Genomic DNA, 21,462 nt, shown 5'->3' with positions numbered 1-21,462 from the left:
AAAAAAATAAAACTACAGACCAATATCCCTGATGAATATAAATGTTAAAATTCTCAATAAAATCTTAGCAAACCATATTAAGCAGCACATCAATAAATAATTCACCACAACCAAATGGGCCATATCCCAGAGATGGAATGATGGTTAGTTCAACATACACAAATCTATCAATGTGATTCATCACATAAATAAAGGCAGAAACAAAGACCATATGATTCAATAGGCACAGAAAAAGCATTTGACAAAATGTAACACCCTTTTATGATAAGAACACTTTACAAAGTAGGTATAGATGGGACAAACCTCAAAATTATAAAAGTCATATATGACAAACCCACAGCCAACATTATACTGGACAGGCAAAAATTGAAAGCATTCCAGCTTAAAAATGGAACTAGATAAGGTGACCTACTATCAACACTTCTATCCAACATAGTGCTGGAAGTCCTCCTAGCCAGAACAATCAGACAAGAGAAGGAAATAAAGGGTATCCAAATAGGGGAAAGAAGAGGTCAAACTATTGCTGTTTGCTGACGGTATGATCTTATATCTAGGAACCCCAAAGAGTCAACAAAGAGACTCCTGGAATTGATAAATAAATTCAACAAAGTCTCAGGTTATAAAATCAATGTACACAAATCAGTAGCATTCTTATATGTCTACAACAGTCAAGCTGAGAACCAAATAAAAAACTCAATACCTTTCACAATAGCAACAAAGAAAACAAATTACCTAGGAATATATTTAAAGATGTGAAAGACCTCTATCGAGACAGTTACTAAGAATTGAGGAAAGAAATTGCAGAGGATATAAACAGATGGAAAAACGTATCATGCTCATGGATTGGCAGAATCAACATTGTTAAAATGTCTATACTACCTGAGTGATTTACAGATTCAATGCAATCTCCACTAAAATATCAACATTTTTTCACAGATCTAGAAAGTACAGTTTTATGTTTTGTATGGAAACATAAAAAAGCCCAAGAGCTAATGCAACCTTACATAATAAGAACAAAATGGGAAGCATCACTTTGCTTTGTAGTATACAAAGCTATACTACAAAGTACAGTATACAAAGTATACACTTTATAGTACACAAGCTACACTACAAAGTTATAGTAACCCAAACAGCATGGAACTGGCAAAAAGTCTGAAACATAGATCAGAGCAGAGAACCCAAATATAAAGTCATCCTCATATTGCCACCCAACAAAAACATACACTGGAGAAAAGAATCCCTATTCAATAAATGGTGCTGGGAAAATTGGATAACCACATGTAGAAGAATGAAATTGCACTTCTCACTACTCACAAAACTTAATTCATGTTGGATAACAAACTTACATCTAAGGCATGACATTATAAGAATCGTAGAAGAAAATGTTGGAAAAATTCTTCTAGATATAAGCCTTGGCAAATAATTTATGAAGAAGACCCCGAAAGCAATCACAGCAACAATAAAAATAAATAAATGGGACCCAATCAAATTAAAAAGTTTCTTCACAGCCAAGGTAATATAATCAATAGAGCAAAAAGACAACCTAAAGAATAGGAGAACATATTTGCATGTTATACATCTGATAAGGGGCTAATAACCAGAATCTACAAAGTACTGAAGCAAATCAGCAAGAAAAAACTAAACAACCCCATAAAAAATTGGGCAAAAGAGGTGAAAAAAAAGTTTTCAAATGAAGATAGACTAATTAATGGCCAATACTGTTCAAATTAAAAAGCTTCTGCACAGCCAAGAAAACTATCATTAGAGTGAATAGACAACCTACAGAATGGGAGAAAATATTTGCTTTCTACACATCCAAAAAGGGCTGATAACAAGAATCTATACAGAACTTAAGAAAATAAACAAGAAAAAAATCAAACAACCCCATCAATAAATGGACAAAGAACATGAACAGAAACTTTTCAAAAGAAGACAGAATAATGGCCAGCAAACATATAAAAAAGTGCTCAACATTTCTAATCATCAGGGAAATGCAAATCAAAAAAAAAGGATGAGTTATCACTTATCTCCAGTGAGAATGACTTCTATCAAAAAGTCCCCAAATAATAGATGTTGGTGTGGATGTAGAGAGAAAGGAACATTTATACACTGTTTGTGGGACTGCAAACTAGTACAAATATAATTATTAGGTATTTACCCAATGGAAAAAAAGATATTTTATAAAAAAGACACTTGTTCTTGAATGGTTATAGCAGCGCAGTGTATAATCACAAAGATGTGAAAACAACCCATGTCCCATCAGTTCTTGCATGCATTGATAAAATTTGGTATATATATACCATGGAGTACTACTCCACCATAAAAAATGTTGATTTGCTATCTTTTATAACAACCTGGATGGAACTGGAGACCATTCTTCTAAATGAAGTTTTGTAAGAATGTAAAAACAAATACCACATGTACTCAATACTAAATTGGAAACTAATAAATCATATAGTTTAGTAACTAATAAATCATATAGTTTAGAAACTAATAAATCATATAGTCAAATCAAAACTATATTCACATATAGAAGTAAAACTCAATGGAAATCAGGTAGGTGAGAGGGGGGAGAACATGGCTAAATTCACCTCTAACAAGTACAATTCACACTATCTAGGTGAAGGGCACACTTATAACTTTGATTCAAATTGTACAAAATCAAATTATGTAACTAAAAATTTTGTGCCTCTGTAGTATTTTGAAATTTAAAAGAATGAGAGTTCATTTTATTCAACTAAATATATGTCAGGTTGGTTGCTAATTGTTTTCACATGCTTTTAATAATAAGTGATAGTGATTTATATTACTTATGTTAATAGATTTCCTAATGTTGAATTATACATACTTGTAATAAAAGTTACCATGATAAAATTACCTTTGAGTTTTGCTGTATTTTCTTTTTCAATATTTAGGATTTTTGTATCAATATTTATACATGAAATTGTTCTATAATTTGTTTTCTAAGTACAATCTTAACCAGGCTTCAGTATCAATATAATACTCATTTTATAAACTTGCCTTCTTTTTATGTCTGGGATAGTCTAATCATATTTCAATAGTCTGATTTTTAAATATTTCTGGAATTTTTCCATAGAGTCCTTTCATTCTAGTGCTATTTAAAAGGATTGGTCTTTGACTAATTTTCTCTTATCTGTGTTACAAAAATTAAGTTTTTCTAATTGTCTGGTTTTCAGCACTGATTTTGGAAAGTTGTTTTTCTTAGAAAAAGTTTTGTTGGGCAGGTTTCAGGTTTATTTTCATAGAAATATAGCACTTATTAGTCATTTTGTATTTCTGTGACTTTTCCTATGTTATCACTTCTATTGTATACTTTTTTTGCTTTTGACTATCTTAACTACTGGTTTGTGTTTTATTGCTTACTCTTTCTAAAAAAACCATTTTGGAAATTTATTGATTATTATTTTTTGCTATTTTCATATTATTAAATTATACTGTTCTTTTTTATTACTTCTTTTGTTGTGTTTGTTTTCCTTTTAGTTTCTATGCTTCTGTTTGAATCAGTTAATTAATCCTCTCTTTCCTTTTGACTTGTAAAACTATTTCAGGCTATGTATTTGTTCTGAACACTATTTATCTTTAGCTTACATGTTCAAATATGGAGTATTTTATTTTTTACCTTTGTATTATTGAAGTTTTATGATTTTGATTAGTGTTTAACAAAATATTGTTTGAGATAATTTTTCTATATCTAGATTTATAGACACCCAGATTTACTTATTTTATTAATTTCTAACTTTATTGCTTTGTTATCAGAAATATTGCCTCTACCATACAATATTTTTGTTTAAATTTCCCCATCATTTTGTTTACTTGATTTTGTAGCTTTAGGAGAAGGTCATGTGAACAGTATATTTTGAATTTGTACATAGGATTTATGTCTCAAGGCTTCATATACTTGGACTTACTAGAAAACTTATACAAGGTCATTTTTAAGTTATATTATTTATTATCTTTTTATTAACTATGTGTTGCTCCACCATCTTCTGGCATTAAGTATTGCTTGGTAAATATAGAAGTCAGTTTTATTTTTTTCCCCGTGTAAATATGTGTTATTTTTTCTCTGTTTTATATTAAAATCCCACTGGCTTTGCTAACATATGTCTGGCCATGGAGTATGATGTTGAGTTTACTCAGACATATAATTTATCCTTTTAATATGTAAATACCATTATATATATGACATTACTATTTACTACTACTTGAGACTTGGTAAAAATACTTAACTTCTCTGAACTTCAGTCTCTTTACCTGTATAAAATAATTGGATTTGCCTTAAAGGGTTGGTATGAGATTGAGTTAATATCTTCAAAGTGCTTAGTACTGTGCTTAGTATATAGTGAATAATGATGCTCATTTAATACATTAATGAATGAACAAAAATAAATTTCCATTCAGAAAACGTGTTTTAGAACTATAGCTTTAAATGTTACTTGTTTTCTTCTTAGAGAATTTCAATTATGTGTATGTTAGATACCCTTTGTCTTCTAAATCTAACATTTTCTCTCTAATCTTTAATTTTTTTAAAAAAGCATTATGGATGTATATTTTTTAGGGTAAGTACACAGTTCTATGAGTTTTGGTACATGAACACAGTTGTGCCACAACTATTACAGGCAAATTCTAAAACAAATCATGACTGCCACCCCCCAAACTTGTCTTATGTTGCTTTGCCATCAATTCTTCCCCCCACGCTGGGTTTAAGTATCCTCCAATCTATTTGATTGTTACCATGGTTTTATCTTTTCTATTATATAATTTTATATAAATAATATCATACGGTATATAGACTTTATATCTGGCTTCCTCCATCTGTGTTGTATGTATAGATTTTTCATTTTATTGTTGAGTGGTATTTCAATGTATGGATATATAGCTTTTTAATTTTAACCCATATAAACAGTTCATTTCCATGACTTTTTGCTTGCTTTACCTTTTTTTCTCATATATTCCTTATTAGATTTTCTCAGGTGTCTCTTTTCCTTTCTGCTCCTTTGAATTTCATCTTTCTGTCTGTGATGTTCATTTTCTTCTTACTTTTTGCTGTCTTCTATCAACTCTTATTGCATTTTTCTCTCATCTCCTTATCTTTCTTGCGTCTTTATACTTGTCCTTGTTGAATGTTCTTCAGAGACATGAGGTTTAATTCAGTTTTCTTAATTTTTAATGATATGCTTGGCCATAATACTTTATCTGTTCTGTGAAAACATTTTCTGAAGAGAGTAAATTTATTCATTTAACCATTCGTTCATCTAACAAATATATTTTGAATGCATGCACTGCAGCAGGCACTGAGATTATAACAGTGAAAGTAACAGAATAAAATAAGAAGTTTGTGCCAATATGCAATTAGTCAGATTATAAACAGTGCTGTATTGGGGAATACAATTAAGAAAAGAGAAAGAAGAAATGTTGGTGTATTGGTCACAATTTTCAATAGCATGACTTGTGATAATCACTCTCAGGAGGTGACATCTAATTAAACTCGAAGGTACTGAACGAGTGAGCCATGTTAGTATCTGGGGAAGAAAATTTGATACAGAAGAAAGAGCAATGAAAAAGATATTGAGGGGTAGCTATGCTTGGAATGTTCTTGGAAAAAAAAGGACAGGAAAAAGAGAAGTTTGGGAGAAAAAAATAATAGAAAGTGAGATCATGTAGGGCCTGTAGGCCTTTTCATTTATTTATTTATTTCAGCATATTATGGGGGTACAAATGTTAAGGTTACGTATATTTCCCTTGTCCCCCCTCCCCCCTCGAGTCAGAGCTTCAAGCGTGTCCATCGCCCAGATGGTGCCCATTGCACTCATTAAGTATGTATATACCCATCCCCTCCCCCCCACCTGCCCAACACCCAGTAGATGTTATTCCTATATGTCCACTTAGGTGTTGATCAGTTAATACCAATTTGCTGGTGCGTACATGTGGTGCTTGTTTTTCCATTCTTGGGATATTTCACTTGATAGAATGGGTTCCAGCTCCATCCAGGAGAATAGAAGAGGTGCTAGATCACCATTGTCTCTTATAGCTGAATAGTACTCTATGGTATACACCTACCACATTAGGCTTTTTAAAAGTTCAGCATTGCTTGAGTGAGATGGAGAGAGAGCCCTAAAGTATATGGAGTAGAGTCTGAGAGAACCTGAGTATTTTTCATCATTTGGTAAATTTGGTGATCTTTACTCCATTTTAATAGTATGTGTATATTGATGCTATACAATATTCTCTTTTATTATATATCACTAAATAGGTTGAATTTTCCCAACTAGCTATTTGTAGGTGATTCCTATGGAATGGGGGTGTGAGAGGAACCTAGGTAGCATTCCAGACTTCACAACATAAAACTTCTCATTCTGCCACAAAGAGAGACTACTTACTAAAAATGTGGCTTCTTTATGTGTTTTTGTTTTGCACAACATCCCATATCTTCTATTTCCCTTGAACAAGCCTGGTCCAGAGTTCGTGTTCCTTCCTGTTGAAGGAATGTAGCATATACATTTGTGAGTGAGCCCCTCGTCTTGTTGAAGCTGTTGAGATTAGCCCTTGCTGAGCTATTTGGATGCTATACTTTCTTATCTTGATTTCTACTTGCATGGCTTCTGTCCATCTCAGCTCCTTTGGGCAACCCTCTCATGGGGATCACATGTATGATGAAGGCAACTTATTAAGTCTATCTGTCAGTTTTCTTAAAAATTGAGGTTGCAGGTTTTTGTTCCTTTCCCTTGTTACTTTGATGTGATTTCTAGGAAGAGAAGAAGAAACACATTGACTTAGGTAGTGTAATTGTTAATTTTTATATATTGACTTGGCTAGGCCATGGTGCCCAGTTTTTTTTTGTCAAACACCAATCTATAGATGTTGCTGTGAATGTATTTTTTAGTTGTCAATTAACAGTTAAATCAGTAGACTTTGAATAAAGTAGATCACCCTTCATAAAATGGGCGGGCATTGATCAATCAGTTGAAGGCCTTAAGAGAAAAGACTTAGGTCTCCTGAAGAGGAAGGAAGTCTGCCTCCCAATTATCAACAGACTTAAGACTTGCAACATCAACTCCTGCCAGAATTTCTAGCCTGCTAGTCTGTCCTTCAAATTTCAAACTTGCTAGCCCATACGATTGTTTTAGCCAATACTTTAAATTAAATATTTTTACATATGGATATACATCCTGTTTGGAGAGCTCTGATTTATATAGGGAGCCATAGTTGCGATGAAAATTCAATAACTAATTTGATGCAAATATTGGGACTTTTTTGGGGAGAAACTTAGTCTAATAACCTTTTGTATTTACTCAGCATTTATGTAAGTTTATGGTTTTCAGAGATATATTTATTATCACTGATATAATTCCATAGAATATTTTTGGACACAGTAGTTTAATATGAAGGTTATTTCTGTATTTTACTTCCAATCTTAGTGTAGTGTTTGGAATTTGTGGCAGAGGGTTATCATTTTGGAAGACTATGTCTGTTAGACATCAATAATTGGGCCTGTTGATCACGGCCTGAAGTTGGACTCATTTAACTTTGATTAGAGATGGGAACATTCTAAATTTCTTTCCCAGCCATGGACATGCCTATTATTTTGTAAGTCATCCTTTAATTACAACATTTATTTACAATAAAAAATGTATTGAAGAAAACTAAAAATATTTCACCCTAAAATATACTTCTTTGATCTATTTTTGAGATGGCTATTTAGGGGGTCTGCAGACAGAAGTAGCCCTGCAGATCTGTCTTTTGTGGGGAGATTTACATCTGTAGAGAGAATAAAGTGACATAAACAACAGATGAAACAGGCTTTCTCTGAAGACCCCCTTGACTGGATCAAGAAAATTAACTGAAATCTGACACAAACATTTATTAGCGGCTATTCTTTCCAAGGTCTGCTACCTATGAGGTTTCATCTGCACAACAAGATTACTTTTCCTCTAGCCTTTTCCTCATTCCCTCCCATAATCTGTTTTATCACCATAACCTGTTTTGCCATTCTTTGACTGTCTATCCTTTCTGTAACCTCAAGATGGTATTAAAACATTAACTATCTTGCATTTCTTTGATTTTTCATATTTTGTATGACTCTGGGTCCGCATGTGTGTTAATAAATTTGCATGCCTTTTTAAAAATGTCAAAATGTTAAAGGTGATTTTGTTACATGGATGGCTTTTATTATGCTTAAGTCAGGGATATTAGTGTGCTCATTACCCAAATAGTGTTCTTATACCTGCTAGGTAGATTTTTACTCCTCCCCCACCTCCCCCTCCCCCTTCTTGATTTCCAGTGACTTTTACTTTTCTCTGTGCCCTTGTGTGCCCATCAAATAGTTCCAAAATATTAGTGAGTACATATGGTGTTTGTTATCCATTCCTGAATACTTCACTTAGGAATAATGGTCTCCAAGTCCTCCAAATTGTTGCAAAATGTATTAATTGATCCTTTTTAATGGCTGAGTAGTATTCCATGTTATACATATACTGCATTTTTGTTAATACACTCATGAATTGATGGGCACTTAGGTTGATTTCACATTTGTGGGATTGTGAATTTTGCTATAATAAGCATTTGAGTGCCGGTGTCTTTTTGATTAAATGACTTCTTTTCCTTTGGGTAGATACCCAGTAGTGTGATTGCAGGTCAAATGATAAGTCTATACTTAATTCTTTGAGGACTCTCCATACTATTTTCCATAGAGGTTGTACTAATTTGCAGTTCCACCGAAAGTGTATAAGCATTCTTTTCTCTCTGCATCCATGCTAGCACCTATTGTTTTTTGACTTTTTAATAATAGCCATTCTGTCAGGGGTAAGGTGATAGCTCATTGTGATTTTAATTTGCATTTCCCCAATGATTAGTGTAGCGCAGCGTTTTTCATGTGTATTTTTTGGCATTTGTCTATATTTTTTTGAGAAACTTCCATTCATGTCTTTTGTCCACTTTTTTAATGGAGTTGTTTGGTTTTTTTCTTGCTGATTTGTTTGAGTTCTTTGTAGATTCTGGTTATGAGGTCTTTATTGGACATATAGTTTTCAAATCGTTTCTCACACTCTGTAAGTTGTCTATTTGCTCTGTTGATTATTTCCTTGGCTGTGCAGAAGCCTTTTAATTAATCATGTCTCATTTATTTATTTTTGTTGTTGCTGTGGTTGCCATTGGGGTCTCAGTCATAAATTTTTTGCCTAGGCCAATGTATAGAAGAGTTTTTACTACATTTTCTTCTAGAATTTTTATGGTTTTATGCCTTACATTTAAGTCTTATATTCTTGAATTAATTTTTGTAAGTGGTGAGAGATAGGGCTCCTATTTCATTCTTCTGTATGTGGCTGTCGAACTTTCCCAGCACTACTTATTGAATAGGGCTGCTTTGCCCATGTATGTTGTATGTTTTGTTGAAAATCAGTTGGTTGTAGGTAGATGGTTTTATATCTGGGTTTCCTGTTCTGTTTTGTTGGTCTGTCACTCCAATTTTGTAGCACATGATACTGTTTTGATTACTATAGTCTTATAGTATAGTTTGAAATCTGGTAATGTGATAGCTCCAGATTTTTTCTTTTTGCCTAAGATTGCTTTGACTGTTCAGGATCTCTTTTTGGTTCCAAATGATGCATCGTTTTTTTTGGTTTTTTTTCCTAGATCTGTGACATATGATACTGGCATTTTGATTGGAATTACATTAAATTGGTAAAGAACTCTGAGCAGTATGGACATTTTTAACATTGTTGATTCTACTGATCCATGAACACAAGATGTGTTTTCATTTGTTTGTATCATCTGTTATTTCTTTCATCACTGTTTCATAATTCTCCTGTAGAGATCTTTCAAGGTAATACTGCCTCACAGAATGAGTTAGGATTCTCCCCTTCTCAACATTACCAAATAATTTTTGTAAGATGGGTACCAGCTCTTCTTTGTAGGTCTAGTAGAATTCAGCTGTAAATCCATCTAGTTGGGTTTTTTGTGTGTTTTTTTGTTTTGTTTTTTTTGTTTTTTTCATTTGGGAGACTTTTCATTAGTACTTCAATTCTGGTGCTCATTTTTGGTGTGTTTAGGATATCTATTTCTTCGTGTTTGAGTCTTGGGGTATTATATGTTTTCAGGAATTTGTACGTTTCCTCTATGTTTTCTAGTTTATGTGCATGGAGATTTTGATAGTATTCATGGATAATACTTTCCATGTCTATTGTATCAATTGTAATATATCCTTTTTCATTTCTTATTGAGTTATTTAGGTCCTTTCTCTTTTATTTCTGGTCGATCTAGCAAGAAGTCTATCAATCAGATTTATCTTTTAAAAGAATCAACTTTTTCTTAATCCTTTGTATTGTATTTTTTTATCCATTCAGCCAGTCTATGTCTTTTAGGTGGGGTATTCAGACCATTTATGTTGTCTGTTAGCATTGATATGTGGGTTGTTGTTCTGCTCATTTTGGGGGTTACTACTTTATTGCTTTGTTTGACTCTCTTAAGTTATTTTTTGTATAAGCTAGGAGTATTAGCTTTGGGGTGATTTTATATTAGTGGGTATCTACTGTGCTGGTCCATGTATTATGCAGTTCTGAGTGTTTCCTGTAAGACAGGTCTAGTTTTACAATATCTGTCAGTGTTTGCTTGCCTGGAAAAGTCTTTATCTTTCTGTCATCTATGAAACTGAGTTTTGCAGTATACAAGATTCTTGACTGGTACTTGTTCTATTTAAGTAGACAGATAATGGAGCCCCAATCCCTTTGGACTTATAAGGTCTCCCCTAATAATCTGCTGTTAGCCTGATGGGTTTTCTTTGGAGGTTAGTTGTTACTTTCATCTTGCTGCTTATAGAATTCTCTCCTACATTTTGATCTTGGCCAGGCTGATTTCCATGTGTCTTGGGAATGTCCAATTTGCTATGAGTCTCCCTGGTGTTCAATGACCATCTTGTATCTGGATGTCTGATTCTCTGCAGATCCAGGGAATTTTTCCTCAATAATTCCCTTGAATGAATTTTCCATGCTTTTTGCTCTTTCTTTTTCTCCTTCAGGGATACCTATAATTCATATATTATTTTACTTTGCATAGTCCCATATTTCTCTGAATGATTATTCAGTCTTCTTTATTCTCTTTTCTGCATTTTTGAATGTCTGGGTTAGCTCAAGAGCCTGGTTGTTCTTATCTGAGATTCTTTCTTCTACTTTGGTTTAGTCTATTATTGAAGCTTTCTGCTGTATTTTGAATTTCCCTAAATGACTCTTTAATTTCATTCCATTCTATTATATCCTTTCATATATTATCAAGCTCTTAAGCATCTTTTTTGTTTCATTGATTCCCTGAGATATTTTATTTCCTTCTTTGTGTTGGTTTTCAACATTTTCTTCAATTCCATTCATCTTATTTGCCATCTGTATTCTGTTTTCCAGTCCTAACATTTTGACAGTTTCCTGTTGGTTGGTGTCCACTAATGTAGATCCATTGTGATCCCTTGGGGGTGCCAAATTGTTCTGTTTTTTTTTCATGTTGCCAGAGTTGTTTTGCTGGTTTTCTCTCATTTGAATCTTCTTCTCTTAGCTCAGAGCTGATATGTTTGCAGGGCACCTATTCTCCTTTGCTATGAACTTTTCTACTTAGTGACTAAAGAGTGCATATACTCCTCCCCTAATTTAATGACTGACTGGTAAAGAAATTAGAACACATATTATGAAATGACCTGAGGTTTCTTAAAATGAACATTTGTGAGTGTGAAAGATTATTTGATGTAGGTTTTTTTGAGACAGAGGTCCTTGGCCCCCTAAAGGTTCACTGAGAAATCACTGAAATGAGGCAGATTGTTTAATAGGAGGAAAGGCATACAAATTTATTTAATGTGTATACATGGTGGCCTTGAGAATAAAGACCCTAAGATACAGGGAAATTTTCCATTTTTATGCTTAGATTCAACAGACTATGGTTGCCATCTTGAAATATGATTGGCCAAAAAGGATAGGATCTAATGCTAATATCCTATTAGCATTAGCTAATAGTCTCCACTAATTAGCTAATGCTAATAGTGGAGAAATCTGGCAAGGACTGTCTGTCTAGATTCTTCTTGGTTTCTCTGGGTGGGCATTCCTTCCTTCTGGAAGGAATGGGGGTCTTACACCTTATAGTCAAATGAAGTAGGTCTGATAATTTCCTTATGGCTAGTTTTTATACAGAAAAATTTTAGGTTTTATGGCTGGCCTTTGGAAAAAGGGATTCTGGTTTTTATGACTGCCTTGGGGAAGAGGGATTCTATTTTCTACGGCTAGCCTCAGGGAAGAATGGAACTGAGAGGCAGAAGGTCAGAAGAAGGTCAGAGATAAACTTTTGCTTCTGAGGCTGTTTCTTAGGCCTTCATTTTGGGGTAGTGTATTCTGAACCACAACAGTTTCTTACTTTTTAGTATGTTGTAAAACCTTCAGAACCAAATGTACTCACCATATAAGAAGCATACTGTGGATTACAGTTCACTAACACAAAAAGAGCATCCTGTATAGAGATGAAATGGAGAAAATGAAGAAATAAGCATATGTTACCTTACTGGTGTTTAGATAAAACATTCAGAATATTAGCCAAAGATTTATAGTATGATGGAACAACTTTCAAAGAGATCCTTCTCATATACTAGGTAATATTTTGCCAGAGATTTTTCTAGTCTTTTATTTTGTTCTCAAACTCATACTGGAGGGATTCCTTGGGCAATATAACCTCATGTAAGTTCTTAAATAAATTATAGAGACTCTCTGTTAGATGCAAATAGAAACAGAATCCTCTAGAGGTTCTTTCCATTCAGATGCATGAGCCAGAAAGTTTGTCAACATTTAAGTGTTCTATAAAGAATATGTAGATGATTTTAATATTAAAATCTGACTCATTTCAGTGTGGAGCCAACAAAATGTTTTATTTTTGTCTGATATGCTCTGGACTTTATTTTATGTGTTCCAAATTGCCTTTATTCAGAGATGTCTTGTTCAAATATCTGTTCTTACTAAAAAGAAGATGTTGATGGTTACATCAAGGTATTTATACTTACTGTGTCAAGAGTTCTTCAGCCTGGTAAATTAGAATTTACTAGGAAATATTTTAACAATAGGGGGAGTTCAATCAAGGAGAATCTAATTTATTAGTGGAGTGGGCATGCATTTGAAAATGTGTACGGTTAGTAGTTAGGATAACCACAGGCTTATGCTTATCTAAAAGTTCAGTCTTTAACGATCAATCCTATTAATCACTTCCAATGGTAAGATGATGATTTATAAAACACTGGCTGCATATTTTATTGCTTATGCCAGGAATGACTATGTGACATCACAGTGTCCACTCAATTTCTCTGAGTTGTATTCTCCTATTTACTCACTTTTGTTCTGTTGTTTAGCACCGTGACAGTCCCTGCGCTATACTAATAAACAACTCCCTACCATGATTCCCATCTCTGGCAACTCTCTACTCCTGAGCAGCAGCTCAATATGCTTATTCCTTAATCACTTCATGCTCAAGAACGTGTGGGCTATTTTGAATGAGGCTTGCAATCAAATGATAGAACTCTGCTTGATTATCATTCACAACAGTAGCCCAATACATGATTTTTCTAATTATCTCCCCTGTGGTGGGCATTAGCCCCTGTTTGGTTTTCAATTATAACATCTATATGTTTTAGTCCCCAAACATTCCTAAGAAACATGCTACCGGAATAACCATGGAGAAGTTAGCCAAAATTTCAGGAAAGCTACTCCCTTTGATGGCTTTCTTTTCCCTTCGTGGTAAGTTGGTCTATTGTTAGGAGAAGAGTGGAAGGTACAGACATGAAACAAATACATCAGATGTTCATTTAAAAATAATTCTCAAAAGTTTTCCCAGATAATAACAAAAAGTAAATGCCATATTAATGTCATTTATGGATTTTTAAGCTATACAAGCATCATTCCTTTTCACTGAAGGAATGTTTTAAATGAATTCATTTTCTGTGTTTTTATTTTTAAAGTTTTATTTAAGCGATTGTACATAATTAGGTATGTAAGCGATTAGGTACATAATTGCTGAGGATCTAAATCATACTTGATTATAATAATATTATGTTTAAAATGATTGATCTTATTGAAGTTCTGTCAGAAAGTTTTAGTCAATGTGTATTTTGTATTTTTAGTGATAATAGCATTTATCTATATTTAATATTTTTTTCACAGTTTTTCTGACAAATTCGTCAAGGAGAGAGTGATTTTCAGAAAAATGTTGAATTTGGCAACATATTAATATTCTTCTCATGCTTACTGTCCCAAAAAGAGATATTATGGAGTCATTCTGTTTGAGTGTCAAGTATTATTGATGATCTTAGTCAGAATCATTTATATTTTGCAATTTCTTTGCAGTTGTCATTAATAGGGAGCTGCTTTCTTGCTTGCATGAATGTTTGATTTCTTTTTTTTAGCTAAATACTGTTCCAAATGCAAAATCTAATGCTTAGGATAATCATGTGAATTTATGACCATTGCTAGGATGCTGGGCTTTCAGAAATGAAATTGAATAGATCATATTTCTCCATAAATGTAGGTTTTACAGCTGAGATAGATCTAATATTGATAATCTCTTTATTTAACAGTTTCAAAATGCCATATGTGACTGAAAGCAACAGAATGAAAATAACTATGTTTATAGCAAATAGAACAGGAAATGAAAGCATGATATGCAGAAAGCTTCTCACTGAAGTGAGCATCGTATTAGTGCTATAGTGCAGTGGCATTAATGGGAACAATCAGCAGGTTGAAGGAAGGGATTGGAGTTCACTCAGATGTAGGATGAGGAAATTAAAATGAGAAAAATATGATGGCTATTTTCAGATGCTCAGAATCTCCCAGAAGGGATAATTTGAAGAATAAAATAAAACTAGCTTAAAATCAAGGAATATACCTGTTGATTTATTTGACCAATTTTTTTTTATGGAACAAAACACATCCACTAGGTTACATTTTCTCAGAATCTGCCATTGTCAGATCTGCATTATCACAAAACCCATGGCTCAGACTGCAACAAAATGTCCATTTAAGAAGCCTTGTTTATTCTAAAACGGATTCTGACTTTATGCTCTTTCTTGGTCTGTATTCATTCACTTTTCCCACAAGATCTTCCCAAGTGAAATAAATTAGTCAGAGGGAAAGTGCTACAGAATGAATTCTGTCCTCCCCATAAAATTCACATGTTAAAACTCTAACTCCCAATGTGACTGTATTTTGAAGTAAAGATTTTAGGAGACAATTATGGTTAAATGAGATCAGAAAGAGGGGGTCCTAAGCAGATAACGTTAGTAATCTTATAAGAAGAGGAAGAGACAGAGATCTGTCTCTCTCAGCCATGTGAGGACTCAGCGAGAAGCTGGTTATCTGCAAGCCAGGAGTGAGCCCTCATCAGAAACTGACCATCCTGGCATCCTGATCTTGGGCTTTCTAGCCTCCAGAACTGTGAGAAAATAAATTTCCGTTGTTCACACCACCTAGTCTATGATATTTTGTTACGGTAGCTGTTAGAGGCAAGGACCCTCAAAGACCCTCAACTCCCCTATGACTTGTCCTACGCACGAACTTCGCCCTGGAAAATTCCAGCTATAGCTCCAAGAAGAACGCAGTCCATGACGTGCTGACCACGGAATGCTCCAGGATGTGTTGACTGCAAATGTTCCGGTTGGAGATGAGTAATCAGTCAAAAACAAGATACTGATAAGACACTGATTAGGGCTAATCAACCCAGACCCAAGCCTCATCGTCACCACTCTATGTTTTGTTTTGACTTCCTTGTTTTTGTATGCTTATAAAACCCACTAAAAATCTAAGTAAAGCAGACCTTGACAACCATTTGCTTGGTCTCGTTTCTCTCTCTCGCTCATCTCTTTCAGGCACGGTCCCCCTCGCCCCCGCGAGTAACAGAAGGTCCCGCGGGCCGGGACAGGTAGCCAGAGCAGACCAAGACAGAAAGCATACTCACTCATTCCAGACATATACCTCCGCTCAGATGATGTAGCAATTATTATACATTTCATTTAGTTTTCTCAGTACAATACTTACAATGCTTGAATGTTTTAGCAGCCGTAGTGGTAAGAGATCCACACAGAGGGTTTCTAAAGACAGTGCTCAGTCTGTATTTGCTCACCATCCTACCACCATTTGTCACACTTCTTGGAACACACAAGGGACACTGTGGTTGAAAACAAGCAAACATAAAAGCCCTTTCTGTGATCTCAACAATCTAAATTAGAATCCCATCAAGTGGCTTAAGGAAATATTAGGCACAAAATATATAGATCCAAGAAATCTATAAAATTTAAATCTTCTGGTTATCCAAATTATAACTCATGTCCTGGAATTTCTGTGTTGCTGTGGCTGGAATCTGAATGAGACCCAAATGCATACATATTTTAATATATTTCCAAGAAGAAAGGCAGGGATTATTTTTTTGAATTAGAACTTGAGGAAAGGAAGTTATTACTTATCAAATTCATCCAAATATATATAAAGGCAAGTAGATCATTCAGGACAGTTATAATTAAGTCCAGGCTTTAAATCTCCAGAGTAAATTTTGGAAGTACCATAAAATTGGTAACAAAGCCAATTGTTACTCTTTTTAAGCAATTTTGGATATCACAGCAAATTAATAGATAAAAATATACAAACTATAGGATACAAAAGAAACTATATTCTTTTAAATCATGATATAAAGAAAACCACTTTAAAATAAAACCAAAACCATTTTAAATTTTATCACAGTTTTATTTCCCAGGTTTACACAATATATTTGTGATATATTTTAAGTACCTAATATGTACCAGTCATCTTGTTAGACTTTGGGTATAAAAAGAATACAAAGATAGAATTCCTGCCCTTAAGGCTTTTCCTAAAAAAAAAAAATTGGCCCATAGCTCTAAGATTCAGTATATTGAAAATTTGGATTTAAGAGAGCCATAAGGATATTGCTATGAAATGTATTCATTGGTAGCTTACACAATTGAGTTCATTAAACTTATTGACTGTTGTGAAAATCAAAATCAGATACTTAATTCAACTAAGAAAAGGTAATAGATTTTAACTGATTGCAAATGCTAACAAACTTAGACTGTCTCATGAAGATTTCTCCTCTTAACAATACTATTAAAGAAATTACACAATGTAAATCACTAGAGAAGGACTTACTCAAAGTAACTATACTTTTCTGCCTCTGAAGATAGTTTTTTCCTGACTGATTAGGTTTGATGGCAGTTGTAAAACACAAAGGGGATGTCAAAGGAATGGAATAGTATGGCTCTTGTTCTCCTTCTCATCACCACTCTTCCTCTCCCCCTTTTCTGTCTCCTGTAGACTGGGGAAGATTTGCTTATGAAGGTAGAGATGGAGACTACTTCATGGCTTTATGTGGTTTATTTATTTATATATTTTTTTGAGACAGATTCTTGCTCTGTTGCCCAGGCTAGAGTTCCCTGGCATCAGCTTAGCTCACAGCAACCTCAAATTCCTAGGCTTAAGGAATCCTCTGTTTCAGCTTCCCAAGTAGCTGGAACTACAGGCATGCACCACCATGCCTGGCTGATTTTTCCTATATATTTTTAGTGGTTCAGTTAATTTCTTTCTAGTTTTGGTAGAGACAGGGCCTCGCTCGTGCTTAGGCTGGTCTCGAATTCCTGAGCTCAAACAATCTGCCAGCCTTGGCCTCCCAGAATGCTAGGATTACAAGCTTGAGCCACTGCACCCAGCCTAAGCGGTTTGTATGTACCACTTATTTAGACTTCTGCCTTCAACTTCTCTCCTCATTGTTGCTTTGTTCTTTCACTTCTATACCCAACACATTTTTTAATACTTACCTTACGTAGGCCCTCCCTAGGTTTGAATAGTTTTTAAGTTATCAATTTCTTAACTTAATGAAGAATATATCTTTATAAATGCATTGACTACATTGTGATGCAATCACCAATAATATCTAATACTAACAGATTAGGTATTTGTGACATATCTACTTGTTGTACTGACTGATTTTTATGTGAATCTCTATCGTGTTATTTTAGCCACAATGATCAGATCTAACACTTTGATGATTAAATATATTATTGCCAAAATCTAGACTAAATATCTGCCTATATACCAGATAGATTCATTAAACCTGAGTTCCAAAATTATTCTGTACCCATCTAAGCTTCTTATCATGTCTTATTATAGTCCTCCATTCTTTAGTTTTAGCATTGTTCTCATCATTCCTCCAATGGACACAGATAAAGTCAGTTATGATCCGTTCAGTGAAGAATATTGTCTTCCTCTTCCCTTGGCCTGTTTTTTTTTTTTTTTTTTTTTTTTGGATCTGTTCTTCCACTCTGTGATAGGACAATACATGGAGAAATTGTTATAAGGGTGATATATGCAGGTACTGGATAGGCACTGAGTGCTAGTTCACAAGGCCCTATTTCTATGAGCAGGGGTAGATAACTGAACTTGTTGACTCCTAGGTACTTTCTAACTCTGATTATTTTGATCGCTTGGCTTATATTTTGTAGAGTTTGATATTAGAAAGCATGTCATCTTTGTAAAGTTGGTACCGAAGAAAAGGCCTTTGACACCAGATATTCTGGGCTATTATTTCCTCTTTGGGACTATCTGCTGTGTGGACAATCTCAGTTGTCTCTCTGCTTCCTCACCTGTAATCAGTGCTTCTGAACTAGATTAATGATAAACTGTACTTCCTCAACTTCTTTTTTTTCTTCCCATTTTTCAAGAGCCAACCCTCATCGCTGAGTTTAAGGTTATGTCAATTTAGAAGGATTCATTTAGCATGCTGTGTGGAAGTTGTCAGCTGGTGTATCATTGTTCATTTTGCTCCTCAGTTGATAAGGCATAGCTGTTATACAAATCCTTGAGGAATTTGCTAGAAATAACATCTTAGATATCAGATGTAAAGTAAAAGATGTTAGAACTTTAGACATTCCTTATGGTTTGCCTTATGGTTGACTCTAATGTAAGTATTGGGTTGTCTTCCTCCACATGAATTATTTAGAGCACAGATTTCATTTTTACTCTTCAACTGTCTCATTCAAGTTTACTAAAATCTCTGTGTGAATGGATGGTCACATCGAGATTCTTTGATGCTATTTGAATCTCCTTCATTTCACCTTTTTTTTTTTCCTTTGCTTATTTTCATTATAGAAATAATTCTCTCCCCTCAGGGAGAGAATTTGTTCATAATTTTTATAAGATAGGACTTCCTTCACTGTTTGTCTTCCCTTATATTAAGAAATGACAAAGAACAGACCTCAGTGAACTATTCTGTTTTCTTTGATATTCAAAATTCAAAATTAAGGTGACAAGAAAATTATTTTGTGTGTATATTTTAATGTTACTGCATAATCAATGCATCCCAGTAAAAAAGGATTAGAAAACATGAACATTAGAATATTCAACTAACTCTCCCATTGTGGTAAAAACCAAGACTTCAATAATTATTTTCTTTGTGAAAGAGAAAGCCGAGAAATCCAAGCATACTACTATTGAATTATAAAACAACAAACTATCTCTTTCTCTGCGACTTTCATCCATATAATTTACAGTGCAAATGCAATTTTTGGTACACAAATGCTTCTATATTGAGAGCTATGTGGAAAATAGAATGCCTAGTTCCAATTTTCTTGCCAAACAAAGAAAACAAAATCCTTCCCCATCTTCTGTATTATGTGAGTGCCAATAACGCCTCTTTGATGGTAGCTTTGTGTTGTATTGTGTTTTTGCTTTTAATTAAGATATATTGGGTAAAATAGTGCTTCATTGTATTGTACAAAATACTGAAGCGCAGGCTAATTACAGCCTTCAATGGGATTCAGGATAGACCTCGTGTTACTGTCTCATGCCCATTTTTTAGTTTAGCAAAGTGTTCTGATGTTATATTTTCTCCTGAGGTTTTCTTTTTAGCTTCTCTTCATCCAAATAAAAAAGCCATGAGCCCTACCTAAAATGTTAATTAAATGGCTACCTCATTTGTTATAAAGTTTTTATTTAAAAATATTCTTAGATTTTGGATGCCAAAACTCAATTTTGCCCCATATGGCCCTTTTCACAACACTCGTTTTCAGAGGGCACAATTTTCACAGAAGACAGAATTCAAAGTTAGCAGAAAGCAGGTTGGGAGCCAGACAAATATGGAAGAAATGTCATCCTCATCTTTATTTAAACCTGATTAACCTTTTTAATTTAGTCATTAAGTTTTATTGAAAATGAACCAAATACACTCATTAGTTGTGGAAAAAGAATGGAATAAATTTAGACATTAAATTAAAGGGCAAAATCTCTAGAACTTCTAGGTAAAGATAAAATGGTAGGTTGCTCATTGCAAAATGGTAATAAGGGAAAATATAATATTATTCATATTGAAAGTATAATTTACCAAGATGCCAATCTATTTCAAGAATTGCAAAAATGTGATAAATGCCTAGAATATATTTTTCAAGAAACTTATTAAATACTTTTTAAATGACTTGAACAAGTACTATAGATAATATTCCATTGGGGTGTCCTTGACTGTTTAGCATGAGGTATTGGGGCAGCTTTGGAGGGTATGTGGGGCAAAAGGATAATTTTGTCTTTGTTTATATGAATTTAGTAAAATATCTTCATATGAGATGCAAAAAGTGTGTTGTAGGAGAAATGTCCATTGAACCAAAAGAAAAGTTTTAATGTACATTATAAGAGGAATATCAATAACTGTGAAAGGCTCTGTTCTATGTTCTTTCTTTGACCCTATTGTTTCTAGATGTCTGCAATTTTCCTTTGTCATGAATTTTCTGCAAACATTATTAGGTACGAATATATAATCTTTTGTTGGAGTGCATCGGATTAAAATGGTAATTATAATTGTTGTAATCGTCATTTTCATTCTGCATGCTAAATACAATGAAGTCTATTAAATATTGTCTGAAAATGCATAATGTTTAATAATGTCTTTTGAAAGTTGGTTTTGCCAACAGCAATAATAGTGATATGCAAATATATATGCTGTGAGTGCTTACTGTGTGTGCTTTCTTGGATCATCTCATCAAGTCTTTACAACCACCGTATATCATATGGATACAAGTGACTTCTAATTCTGTTCCAGAACAATACTATGAGCTCTGTGTATAATTTCACATTTAATATTGAGATCGTTCTTTCTGTCCCCTAAGAAGTAGGGCTCATTATTACTGTTATGTTAATGATGAGGAAACTGAAACTTTGAAACTAAATCGTGAGCATGGTTTCAAACCCATGGAGCTTGATTTCAGAGCCTGTGGTCTTAGGCAGGATATAAGACTGCATTGCTTTCTAGATAATGTTTTACTTAAAAGAATGAGGAGCTGATACCATAGTTCTCTCTCTGGAGATGTCTACAAAGTCAACGGTGTTGCATGAAAGTGCTCGTGCAACATTTGGCCCATCTATATGGAAGCACAATACAATCCACATGGAA

The sequence above is a fragment of the Microcebus murinus genome, chromosome 11 (genome assembly GCF_040939455.1).
Source record: "Microcebus murinus isolate Inina chromosome 11, M.murinus_Inina_mat1.0, whole genome shotgun sequence".
In the NCBI taxonomy this organism is placed as follows: Eukaryota; Metazoa; Chordata; class Mammalia; order Primates; family Cheirogaleidae; genus Microcebus; species Microcebus murinus.
The sequence above is the reverse complement of the archived record's forward strand: the minus strand, read 5'-3'. Positions refer to the sequence as shown.